The sequence below is a fragment of the Silene latifolia genome, chromosome 11 (genome assembly GCF_048544455.1).
Source record: "Silene latifolia isolate original U9 population chromosome 11, ASM4854445v1, whole genome shotgun sequence".
Classification (NCBI taxonomy): domain Eukaryota; kingdom Viridiplantae; phylum Streptophyta; class Magnoliopsida; order Caryophyllales; family Caryophyllaceae; genus Silene; species Silene latifolia.
In genome coordinates, this window is record NC_133536.1 from 191,054,878 (window position 1) to 191,069,136 (window position 14,259).

The window sequence follows — 14,259 nt, forward strand, 5'->3', positions numbered from 1 at the left end:
AAGCTCTCCAAATGTGCATTAGACTCCAGAAATTACCACACACGACCTCCTAACATAATTCAATGAAGCAAATATTATTCATCTTTTCTTTTTCCTTTTCTTTTCTTTCTCTTTTTTTTTTTCCTTCTGAACTCTTTTTTTTCGAAGCTTTTTTTTTTTTTTTTTTTTTTTTTTTTTTTTTTTTTTTTTTTTTTTTTAACTTCATAGTACTTCTTTTTTCAACATAAGAGGTCACACAATTGCTACAAAAAGATAGCTACTACCCACATGACAAAAAAAGTCCCAACCCAACCAAAGTAGCTATATAATAAGGACTCAAGCAACTGCGACTGTCCCGAAAAAGGTAGGCGAATTCTGGAATGTAGCTAAGAAATAGGATATAAAATGGCTACATGGTTCAAATGGGCTAACAAAACTGGGTAATGTAAGGCTTATTTGAACAATAAGAATCGCCTATCCACATGTACTTAATCAAATAAACGCGCAAAAGCTAAAAAACTAATGTCACACTTATGCAGTTTGATATTACATATACCACAAGGAGACCACACTCATTAGCCTAAATAACAATGAGACCGGTTTATTAATGTTCCCGGCCTAGGAAGCTCTAAAGACCTCAGAAATTTAAGTGGTTTACCAACAAAATAAAGTCAATTCTACTCGGCATAAGGCATATTGTGACGATCAAGACTTGAGTAAAGAGCTTTGGTCATCATAGCTAACAGGTCAAAACAATGTACATGAACAACTAAATGAGACTCAAATGCAAAGACAAAGCAAGTTATCATCATTGCTATACAATTCACCAAGACTCGGCTCAAAATAAAGAAAAGTAAATAAAAACATGTTTTTGTATTTTATAATTTGTTCAATTTTTTTTTTTTGAATTTTCTGATTTTTTTTTCACACAACAATAAATAAAAGCACACAACAGAAATAAACACACTCCCCCAAACCTAAATGTCACAGTGTCCTCATCGTGACGCCTACAGCATAGCAATCACACAGAAAACCAGCAACCTATAGGACACTACTAATAAAGGAAAGAGGGTAAAAAGAAATGCAATAAAACAAAACAAGAAGGATAATACCAAATGTGTGCAAAGAGCCTCCCCAAACCACCGGAAAGAGAGGGATGTAGTGACCAGCTGTCACTACTGGGCTCCAGAAGTATCATCAAAATCATCAATATCAGCATATAAGGACATAAGCTCAGGATCAGGAACGGCACTGCGGCCACGGCCTCTACCACGAGTGGCTCTCCGAACACGGCCTCGACCACGAGTGCCTCCAGGACCAGCAGCAGTGGAAGTAGAAGCAGCAAACTGGCCAAACGGGCCTCTCTGGGAATAAGGGATGCCGGTGTCTTCCGCAAAAACAGAAGTAGTCTGAGGGGGGTGGACTGGAGTGTAGAAGGGACGGCCTAATGCACCAAACTCGGTGCTAAAATGTCCAAACTCCGTAGGAGTCACTCCATAAAGATGGAACACGCGGCTGTCGTCACCAGGAGTAGTGTAGTAAGAAGGTGACACACCGCGATACTGCCCCCCGGAAGCTAAACTCATAGCCTCCATCTGTTCCCACATCCTCCTCTCTGTCAAAGCAGTGTTGATGCCCGTATGCATCCTCACTTCCCGTTCAACGACGGGATCAAAATGGTAGCCCGGAGCATAGCCTGAAGTGGGATAGGCTGAAGGAGGTGGAGGAGGAGCGGACTGGAAGGAGCCTGGCAGATGGGTAGTGGGTGCACGACGTCTCCGGCGCCCGCCGGTGGTGGTAGTAGTACTAGACCCAGGAAAAGTAACCAAAAGATCCTCAGGAATCAGATAAGTAACGGGTGGGGGTCGCTCCACAGCCGTACTCTCCTCGAGGGGGTCAACAGCAGGCAAACGGGCGCAAGGAAGAAGCATGTATGACTCACCGCGGACCCTCCAGTAATGGTCCTTCCCATTCTTAATATCAAGATAAGAAATATCATAACGAAGGTGTTCATCATCAACAAGTGGCTCAAAATCAGCCATGGGCTCATATGGGTCATCACCCTCAAAGTCACAAACAGCCCTAGCAATCTTGGTGACAAGAGCACCACAGTCAAGGTTCCCGTACCTCCCGATCATCCTATCAAACGCCGAACAGACAAGAGCAGGGGGAGAGAATTGGAATGTCTCCTCCCTATAAGGATTCAAGTAACTAGCAAGTATTAAGACCTCAATAGTGGAGGTCTTGCTCTTATCGGTCCGGCCATACAACAAATAGCTCAAATACCTCAAAAACATACGAAGACAAACGTGTTGGACATCTAACAAAGCCATAGCACTGACGTCCGCATCCATATAACCAGTAAACAATGGAAAATAACGAACAACAGACAACCCACCAACACCATACAAGTCCCCTTCAGTATGCTTATCCAATCCCAGGATTTGAAAAGACGGCCAAAGGTTAAAGAACGTTCAACATTAAGCAAACGAAATCTGATTAGGTGATCACTGGAGAAATAAGTAAAAGAGCTCAGAAATTCGAGAGTTAGGGCAGGGTAAGATAACTCGTGGAGCGTGAAAAGACCCTGCAACCCGATTTCATTAAACATGCCAAACATAATGTCGTCTATCTTCAAAGTGCGCAAAATTTTCCTATCAACACATCGAGTGGCACTCATAGACTTAGTTAACAGATACTCAAACCTGTCCTTCTGTGCTTTGTCACGAAATTCGATAAATGGATAATCGTCTAAGGGAGACAAATCATCCTACGAAGACACAACCTCTTCAGGAATCACCTCGGGTTGCTGAACCGGGGCTCTCCTTTATCTAGTCCGCTTATTTCCTTGCCCGGAAGTCGACATTATCTACATAAAAGCAAGTAGAAAATCAAATTTCAACCCCATCAGAAAAACAGTCCCGTTTTTGGCAATAATGGGTCCGAAAAATCGAGTTTTAAGACTCCAAATGACAATGAAAGCATCCAAAAACTTAGGGGAACATGAGTATGTATCAAATATGGAAGATTCCAAGCAATAGAATACAATTCTAACCAATTTAATGCAAAATTTCTACCCGGATTTTGAAGAACCCTAATTCCCAAATTAGCAAATTAGGCATGAATTTCAACAAGTAAGGGGCTAGAAAGCAAGGAAATAGCAATTGTATACTAGCAATGGAAGATTTAATACAATAAACTCAATAATTAAGCAAGAAAAATCGAATTTTCGAGACACATAGAGGCCAAATCGCGACTTACCTGAGCAATTTAAGCAATGGAATTGAGAAAATAAGCACAAGAGAACGATTCAAACAAGTAATAAGCAAGTAAGCACAAGTTTTAAGTGAGTTTTGATGATGATTGATGATGAATATAGAGAGAATGAGTAGTAGAGGAGGTAGAATGCAAGGAATTAGAGTAACAAAAGCATAAAACCGTTGAAAATAAAACGCGGAACCCGGTCTAAATTGGATCCTCGATCGAGTCGCAGCTGGCTCGATCGAGGAACCAATTTCAGGACCACTCAACTTTCGTTTTAAACTTTTTGAAATTCTTCACTGGTTCCTCGATCGAGTCGCAGCTGACTCGATCGAGCTGATAGGTTCCTCGATCGAGTCGCAGCAAGGAAAACAGACGAACTCTCCTCCTTTTTGCTCTCAATCTGAGGCGGAGGGGTCACGATAGCAGCACAATATTCCAAATTTTCATTTGGAGTGTCAATAGGAGGGTCAGTAGAAGAGGGCGCATTGCAAGGCTGAGCTTGCATGGGAGCCCTTCGGGACTTAGACTGGTGGAATATCAATTCCTCGTCCCCAACCTGAAAAGTCAATGTCTTGCCCCCGACATCTATGACTGCACGAGCAGTGAATAAAAATGGTCTCCCTAAAATAATAGGGGTATGTGTGTCCCCAGGGATGTCAAGAACTACGAAATCGACGGGAATAAAGAATCTCCCGATCTTAACAGGTATGTATTCTATGACACCTAACGGCCGGATATACTACGGTCGGCCATCTGTACAGTCATGTTTGTGCAGTTAAACTTGGTCAAACCAAGTCTCTTAGCAAGAGACAGAGGTAAGACACTCACGCTAGCGCCAAGATCGCATAACTCGTTATCAATTAAGTAGGTACCAATATGACACGGAATCGAGAAACTACCCGGGTTTGACTGTTTGGGAGGTAACTTGTTCTGAACTAGGGCTGTCCCTACTTCGGTCAAAGCTACCATCTCATGGTCATTAATGTGCCTCTTACGTGCTAAAATTTCTTTCATAAATTTAAGGTAAGAGGGTACTTGTGTCAGAAATTTGGCAAACGGAACAGTGACTTGCAAGCTTTTCAGGAGTTTGGCAAATTTACCGAACTGTTGATTGGCCTTCGTGTTCTGTAGTCGCCTCGGGAAGGGCACGGTAATAGGTATTTCGAGCCCCTTGTTTCTTTCTTCCAACGTGTCGGCTGTATCAAGCTCTAAATCCTTCGATCGAGACTTATTTCCTCTCGAACGAGGTCTTTCAGGCGGAATTTCACTCGATCGAGCACTAGCAGGCTCTCGATCGAGGTCTTCTTTATCAGCATCACTCGATCGAGAAAAAATATCATTCGATCGAGCATAATCCTCAATAAAATCACTCGATCGAGCTGTTTGATTTACTCAATCGAGCTGTTCTTTTTCCTGGTCACTCGATCGAGCAAAAATTCCACTCGATCGAGTCCTTTCTTCAGCTTTTTCACTCGATCGACCACCTAAAACCAGTCGATCGAGTATCTTTTTTGTCGTCAGCTTTTTTTCAGCAATAGGACACTGTTCATCAGCAATATTACTCTTCCTTGGGTTTGAATTCAACAGCTCGGGTCCCTCATATGAACGACTGCTTCTCAGATTTATTACATTCACCGTCTCATGTGGATTCTTATCGGCTTGTGACGGCAAATGACCCTGCTTCCTCGTGGACTGGTTCGCGGCTAACTGGGCAACTTGAGTTTTAAGTGACTTAATAGATGCTTCTTTTTGTTGGTCACTTAGTTGCCATTGCTTTGTCAAGGACTGCAACATTGTCTTCAACTCAGCTAACTCGCTCACCCCACCTGAGGATGATGCACCGTGATTGGGTGTAGGAAATAAAGGAGGCTTTTGAAAGCCTTGTTGAGCCTTATGAGGAGGGACATATGGCTGCTGCTGCTGCGGAGGAGGGGTAGGATTGAGCACATTTTGACTTGTCCACCTTAAGTTGGAATGGACCGCCCCTTGGTTATTATAATAGGAACCCCCTCCTTGCCTGTATTGTTGAAAAGCAAGGACCTGTTCCTTCTCTGTAAGACAGTAAATAGCAGTATGACCGTCGTTGCTCCCACACCTCTCACATGTGACGGTTTCCCCTCTAGTAAGCAAATGAACCGTATGAGGCTCCCCAGCAGAATTCAGCTCCAATTTATCAAAACGAGCATTCATGGCTTCCAACTGAGCCACAACTGCCTTATCAACCGCGTGAACTATTCGAATACCGTCCCTCGGGTTCCCATACTCAGTACAATGGGTCGCTATCTCCTCAATAATAGCTCATCCCTTATCATCATCTGTATTCTTTTGAAATCTTCCGTTGGATGATGCGTCAAGTGTAGCTATGTGGTCATCGTACAACCCATTGTAGAAATGATTTGACAGAAACCACGGATCAAAACCATGGTAAGGAAGAGACCTCACCAACCTCTTGAACCGGCACCAAGCTTCATAGAAAGTTTCATCAGGTGCCTGCTTAAAACTAGTGATCTTGGCCCCCAGCTGATTAGTGCGCTGCGGAGGGAAATATCTCTTATAAAAAGCAAGAGCAAGGGTCTCCCAGTCTGTGATCCCTGCGGCCGTGCGGTCCAAGTCAGTCAGCCACTCCCTGGCTGAGTCAGTCAAAGGAAAAGGAAACAACACCTCCTTAATCTTGTCTTGAGTTACCCCCTTTGTGGCGGAGACAGTAGAACAGTAGTCCATAAAGACCTCCATATGCTTCCTCGGGTCTTCACCTGCCACATCTCTAAAGAGATTTCTCTCCACCAGATTGATATAGGACGGACGGATGTCAAATATATTCCCATCCTCAGTCTGGAGATTGAAACCCTTGGGAATAGATGATGCTTTAGGCTCCGAATGACTCGCAATATTCGGCATCTTTACTGGTTGGGTTGCAGAAACAAAGTTGTCTTCCTCTAAAGACTGATCTTCTGGGAAAAGAAAATGATGCAGCTCGGGTTCGAAAGTACTCAAGTCTTCCTTTCGAGATTCTCTTTGCAGACGGAGTCTATGCCTAAACAGTCTCTCTGGCTCAGAATCAGCTGAAACTAACTCCAACCTGTTTGACTTGGGCATACATAACACTGAAAGAAAATTAATAAGAACTGTCTCAAGGAATAAAAATTCCCTGAGACGGATAAAATAAACGAAACAAAAACAGATAGGGCAATTGCCTCCCCGGTAACGGCGCCTAAATTTGACAGGGCAGTCATATACCTATCAAAAATAACTAACTAAACTAACTATATAGCTAGGAAAGTCAGGTCGATCTCCACAGGGAGGCAAGATATCTGTAAATAGTCCGTCTATTCGGTCACAAAATGCGGGGTTTATAATTGATTTTCTAAACTAAAAAATTTAAAAGAAAGAGAAGCAAGGAAAGAGCAGTAAAGGCAGAAAATAGGAATGAACTATCAATAAAGGAGGGACATGTCAGGATTTCGGTTCACTACGGTAGTCTAATGACTCAACTGCAAATAACTTAGATAAATTACTGTGAGACGGATATGGAAAGGTCCTTCCGGTCCACTTTCTACCCTAGATTCCCACTAGCTTAACTTCCGTCCTCGTCAGGGTAGTCTACTGTTCATAGCAGGTCTATTTAGTCCAATCTTCCGATCCAGGATTAAATTTAACCAGATTAAAGGGTGAATCTGAAGCGTGCACTCAACTAAGTCGGTAAATACAGTTATATTGCTAAGGGGACAGAGTCTCACAAATAATTCATCTAACCTATTCACTACATCGTCACATTTCTACCGTAGATCCCCTAATCCCAACATGAAATAAATTAGCTACTCATATTATCAATATTGTCAAGACTAATAACTATGAATGAATTAATATTAAACATAATGAAATTATAATAAAATTGCATAAATAAAGATTAGGGCAGAAATTAAAGGGAACAAAACAAGTAATTAAAGCAAATGAATGAAAGATTAAGATTAAGGAAGAGAAAGAGATTACAATCGCGAGAATTACGGCGTAAGGAACAACTAGATCTGAGCGAAAATTACCCAAAAGCAAAAGTACAGTGGAAGAGAAAAGCAACGTAGTGTTTGGCAGTGAAAGATGAAAGATGATAGAATATAATAGAATAACCTAATTATTGTGCGCTTAAATAGAAAATACTAAGTCCATAAGCTAAAAATAAGCACACAGAGTAATAAAGCCCGTTAAAGACCAAACCACTCGATCGAGCAGTTTGAAACAGCTCGATCGAGTACTTCTTCAAGCAATCCACTCGATCGAGTAGAAATAGAGCTCGATCTAGTAACCCTGAAATCCAGCACTGTCGATCGAGTAAAACAAACCAATCGATCGACCACCTCAGCTACAAAAACCACTCGATCGACCAATAAAAGGGCTCGATCGAGTATTCTTCCTCCGAAATAGCTCAAACTCATAACCGACTGCTTCGTAGACCGTTCCTTCACGCATCCCAATGCAGTATCTCACTCTGAAAATCCCGTCTCCTCAAAATGCATGCAAATAGGACGAAAATGGTACGATTCCACTACTTTCACGTTCATTCCTGCAAAATAGACAATACGAACTAAAGTAGCCATTTCGGGGCATAATGCAACATAAATAGTGCAAAAGTACATGGAAATACGTGCTAAAATAGGCTAAAAAGACTATATAAAATGCACGTATAAGACAGCTGCATCACAACAACAACCAACGGAACAGCATACACCAACTAATAACTATACACAAACAGCCACAGGGTTACAACAACAACAATACAACAACCGACACTCTAGACAACCAACGGAAACTGAGTAGGCAAACCTAAATTTAACCAAAAGCAGCGATACCTTGTCCACACACGCAACACCCATCAATCAAGACACACCTATACATACAATACAACAATCCTCTATCACTACCATTCTAGCCCTAATCTTAAAACGCAAAGACAAAGATGATGATGACAACATACCTACACATAGAAATCTGGCAAAGAGACCGCTACCCGACTCAAGGAATCCACTCTTATGGCACAAGTACCCTTAAAGGCTCCCATGGGATGTTCTATGGTGAAGAGAAGAGGAAGAGACGACATCTAGGTTTAGGGAAAGAGGCGGAAATGATTTGCGGTTTTAACAAAACACGATTATAAACTCTCGCTGGAAAGACGCTACTCGATCGAGTAACTAACGTACTCGATCGAGTGGCCCCTACTCGACCGAGTGCCCAAGCTAATCGATCGAGTACCCTCTACTCTATCGAGTACCACTCACTTCTAAAGGCAATCAAGGCACAAGGTAACTCCGGCACGTAACACTAAGGGCTGTTGCTTGCCCCTAAAGGTCGGTCAACGTTGGTCAACGGGTCCCTAAAAGGACGAGTATTACAGAAACCCCTCCTTTTCGTTTTGAACTCATGTGGACTCTCCGAAATGATTTTAGTAAAATGGTCAAAAGTTGTTGGCAATATCAGTTTCAAGGATCGTATATGTTTTGTCTTTCATAAAAATGCAAAATTTTAAAACAAAGGCTAAGAAATGGAATCAGTCTACATTTGGTAATATTTTTAGACAACTTTCAATTGCTGAAAAAAAGTGAGAAAATATTCAAAAACAACTAGGCTCTTCTCATAATACCCTTTTAGAAAACGCACAATTGAGATGGCTGAAAAAGCGTGATGCGGTTCTTGACTATAAATATGTCTATTGGCAACAAAAATCAAGCAAATTTTGCAGATAACAATATCAAGTTTTTTCAAAGTTATGCCAAGATTAGACGTAGTAGAAATGGTATTAAGCAGTTTATTAATAAAAATGGTGCTTGTATTACTGATCAAGAACTTATTAAACAAGAAATTTCTGACGAGTTTAAACTTAGGTTTACAAAAAATCAACTTTGTAATTTCGACAAGAATGAGGATTTTAAGTTTATTAATGGCTTAATTTCAGATGAAGATAATAGATTTCTTACAGGTAATATTAGTAGGGAAAAGGTTAAAAAAACCGTGTTTAGTTTAGCCGCAGATAAATGCCCAGGTCCCGATGGATTTCTTGTAGAGTTTTTTCAAAAATACTGGGATATTGTAGGAAATTCTGTCACTAAAGCAGTTTTAGCATTTTTCCATTCTGAGAAATTACTAAAAGAAATGAATCATACTTTCATAGCATTGATTCCTAAAATTGAAAATCCTCAAACAGCAAACCATTTTCGCCCGATTAGTCTTTGTTCAACAATTTATAAAATTATTGCAAAAATTCTGGCTAATCGTCTACGAAGTGTATTGCATAAGATTATACACCCGTTTCAAGGTGCTTTTACACCTAATCGCTTCATTCAAGATAATATTCTTTTAGCACACGAGATTTTTAACTCGTTTAAACATAAAAAAGGCAAAGGAGGTTGGATTGCAATCAAACTTGATATGGAGAAAGCATACGACAGACTAGAATGGAACTTTATCGATGAAACTTTTAAGCAAACGGGTTTTAATGCTAAGTGGATTTCATGGATTATGGCATGTATAAACACTGTTTCTTACTCAGTGTTAGTAAATGGAACACCAGGAGACATTTTTAAACTCACTCGAGGTATTCGACAAGGAGACCCACTTCCGCCATATATATTTATTATGTGCGCCGAGATTTTAGCAAGATCTCTACAAAAAAATAGTGATGATAGCTCTAGTGATATTGGTATTAGAATTGGATCCAGGGTGGAGAAAATTCCTTTTCTCACTTTTGCGGATGACACTATCATTTTTGCTAAAGCCTCTAACCAGAGTTGTAGAACTATCAAGTCTATTTTAGATAAATTTTGCACGATTTCCGGACAATTTGTTAATTTTGACAAATCCACTTTTCAATGCACTAGAAATATTGAGCGTTCTCTTCGTGAATCCTTTAGAGGCATCCTTCATATGAATGAGGAAGCTTATTTGGGTATGTATTTAGGATGCCCTATAATTGATAGCAGAGTGACTAAAACTACTTTCGAGAACATTATTCAATCTTCTTGCACTCAATTATCGAAATGGAAAGCGAATTCTCTATCCCAAGCAGGTAGACTAGTTCTTGTCAATGCTAATTTAGCCGCGAAGGGAACTTTTCAGATGCAAAGCTTCCTCCTTCCTTCATCGATCCATAATAGATTAGATAAAATTAATAGACTTTCTTTGGAATAAGAATCTTTCACAACATTCTCCTAATTTGATTGGTTGGCATAAAGTTTGTTTACCAAAGTCGGTTGGTGGTTTAGGAATTAAATCTTCTGAAGCAGCTAATAAAGCTCTTCAATGAACTTTTATGGAAAATTCTTATGGATAAGGAAAGTATATGAGTCGAAGTGGTAACTGAAAAATACTTGAGAAATTGTTCACTCTTTGATCATAAGCCTAATTCAGTCTCTTCTTGGCAATGGCGTAAATTTATGAGTCTTCGGACTTTATTTAGAAAAGGACTGAGATGGCAGGCAGGTAATGGTAGCAACATTAAGTTTTGGTCTGATAATTGGGTATTTTCACACCTACTTACAAGCGCTATGGTTGATGATGATAGTAACCGTGATCTTAATATTTTGGTTAAAGATTTCATAACCTCAGACAAATAATGGGATGTTTGTAAACTATCCAGTTTAGTGAATAACGATATTGTTAATCAGATTACTAACATTCCACTGCCGCATAATGATATTTTAGATACCCTCATTTGGGGGTTGTTCGTAGATGGAAATTTCTCTACCAAAACAGTAACTTGGTTAGCACAAGGTTTGTTCGATCAAGCTCTTGACAAATGTGAATTTCAGTGGATTTGGAAATTGAATATTCCTCCAAAATTGAAATTTTTTCTTTGGAAAGCCTGTGTTGACGGCCTTCCAACGAAAAGTAGACTTCTCAAGAGTCATATTGATGTCCCACCTCATTGTGTTCTGTGCAACAATCCTATTGAAAATAAAGATCATTTATTTTACGAATGTCCCTTGATTAGGTCTGTCATCCAAGACTTTAACATTATTAGTTTCAACGAGTTTTTATCAAATTATGATAATATTACAAGTCAAAATTTTCTAACAAAACTTAATTATCTCAAAGATTTAATTCCAAAAGATGATTTCATTAAAATTATTTTTATTTGGTGGAATGCATGGTTTCATAGAAATGATATTATATTTAATAATGTTAATTTAAGTATCAGCAAACTTATTAATTTATGTAATAATAGTACTAAGACTTGGAATGTGACTAGATTTAAGGATCTCAACAATCCCGAGATAGAAGAGTCAACTAGAAACAACTCTAGTAAGGAAGAAATTTGGTGGGAAAAACCTAGAAACGGTTTCCTAAAGCTAAATTTTGACGGATCGAGAATAGAGAGTAATAAAGCTGCTTTAGGATATTCTATAAGAGATCACAATGGTAAAGTCATTTTGTTGGGAGCAAAAAAGTACGGATCCAATAGTATCCTTGTTGCGGAAGCTCTCGCTTTAAAAGAAAGTATTTTAGCAGCTAAATACTTAGGAATCTCAAAGTTAATTGTGGAGGGTGATAATTTATGTGTGATTAATTCAATTCGAGGTACTTGGCAAATTCCTTGGGAAATTTCTAGTATTATCAAGGATGTGAAATTAGACCTTCATTGTTTCGATGAAGTGATAATTAAAAATTGCTTTCGTGAAGCCAACAAGGTTGTTGACTTCATGGTTTCTATTGAACATTCTTGTCCAACACTTTCGAGGTGGTTTGATAGCCGGTGGCTTCAACTTACCTCCCTCATTCGAAAGGATGAGATAGGTTGATCCTACTCTAGAGGATCAACCTAGTTTTCTTACATAATAAAAAAAGAGGAAAACTATTGGGAAACAAGAAGTGTCATTCACGTGTGATGATTGACCTCGCAAAATCAACCCGATTCGGTTGATCCAATATAAAAAGGTTGATCTGAGTTTTGAAATTGACCCGAACTAAGAACCCGAATGTGATCTTGATCCAAACACACCCGAGCTTTTGTTGATCCAAAACTGTCCCGACCTGGAAAGGCCAATCCGAAATCACCCAACCTGAAAATGACTCGACGAAAATTGATTCTAATTGATCTAAAAAGACTTGAAATGGCTAATTTGAAATCACACTTCATATTATTTACGTTACAGATCAAGTCTAAACTATATACATAGGTAATAATCCAAAACTTACTTTTTTTCTCTTTTAATCATTAACCCGGCCCGTTTAACTCTAAAATGACCCAACCAACATCCCCAAAAAATACCCAAAACTCGAAATAACCGGACACGCTCCTAACTAACCAGGTAATGTTACAGACCCGAACTGACTCGACCCAAACTTGCTCGACCCTGACCTGACCCGATTGACCCGTTTACCAGGTCTAGACCAATGAAGTGCTTCATCGATTCGGTTGAACTTCATTTGTTTTTTTATTGTAGAATGATCGTCTTAGTTTCATATGTTTCTATTTTATGTAATTTTACCCACCTCTTAAAATTGAAAGTACCAACATAGCCTCATTCGATTATACAAACTAGTTGGTTGCATCGCGCGCTTCGCGCACGGTCCCCCCAAGATATTTTGATAGTTTACATTTTATGTGCATGTTAGTGTTAATGTCTTTTTTTTCCCGTTCAGTTATAATTACATACTAGTATTGATGCCCGGCTTCGCCCGGGCTACCTCTACTTACCATTATTTTTTTTCATTAAATAAAGTTACTTAAAGTTGCATAACCCATAAATTTATCATTAATATATTTTTTTATATCATATCCTAAAATTACACTGAAATAAATTTTGAGACAAATTCACTACTCCCGCTATTAATATTTTATTCTTATTAATGAAACGATAGTAATAACATTTCACTACTTGCATGTAATCATTGTTACTTTCACTACTCCCGCTGTAATTATTGTTACAGTCACTACTGCCGCATTAATATTGATAATTTCACTACTCCTGCCGTAATTATTGTTACTTTCACTATGGCCGCATTAATATGGATGATTTCACTACTCCCGTTGTTGTTTCTATTACTCTCACTAATCTCGTTGATAATATTGTTACTTTTACTATTCAAATGAGTGATTACTATCATATAACTATATCCAATGTTACTACAATTCTTTTTTTTACTGACGAAATTACTTTTACTATTTAGGCATGCAATTTAAGAGGATTATATATTTATATAAATATATTTTATATATGCATTAAATTAAATATAAAGAATTATGCAATATTATATATTATGGAATCTAACTTGAATTATTTATAACCTACTTATTATATTTTTGTATGTTAAACAATTAACATCTTTATATATCTAATAAACTATAATCTTTAATAAAATTGCATAGATTTCAAATTTAATATATAATTTTATGATGATAATAATTAATACCATACGTGTGCATGTTTATACTAATTAATTATTTTAATTTAAGGAAATTGACAATCTTCTAGTCTTCTATAAATATTTAGGAAAATTACCTGACATCTTCTTTATTTTAGTCTCCTTGAAATTGACCATTTTAATTAATTCTTTTATTTTAAGGAAATTGACCATCTTAATTAATTATTTTATTTTAAGGAAATTGACCATGTTTAGGAAAATTACCAAACTTTTATATAATTTAATTTTAACCCAAACTATATAATATTTGCACTGAGATCCTTAATCGGGTCCATCACACGGTGCTATTGATTTAAAACTATATAGTATAATAATTTGTATAACTTTGTTTAATTACATTGAAGTCCCTTGGTTTCTGGATTTAATATATAGTATTGATTGAGTGTCGCTTGGAATGTAACTATTGGTGTTGTATTGTTTTGATGGTTGAATTGATTCCAAACAAAATTACAAACCTTCGTAAATAATTCGTATTTAGTTTGATAAGAGCGTGAATATCAAAATATAACAATGCCTTTTGCTTGGATGGTTAATTATTGACACAATTACATGGCATATACCATACATTAGTAGTTTGTCATAGCTTGTGAAGTAACCAAAACG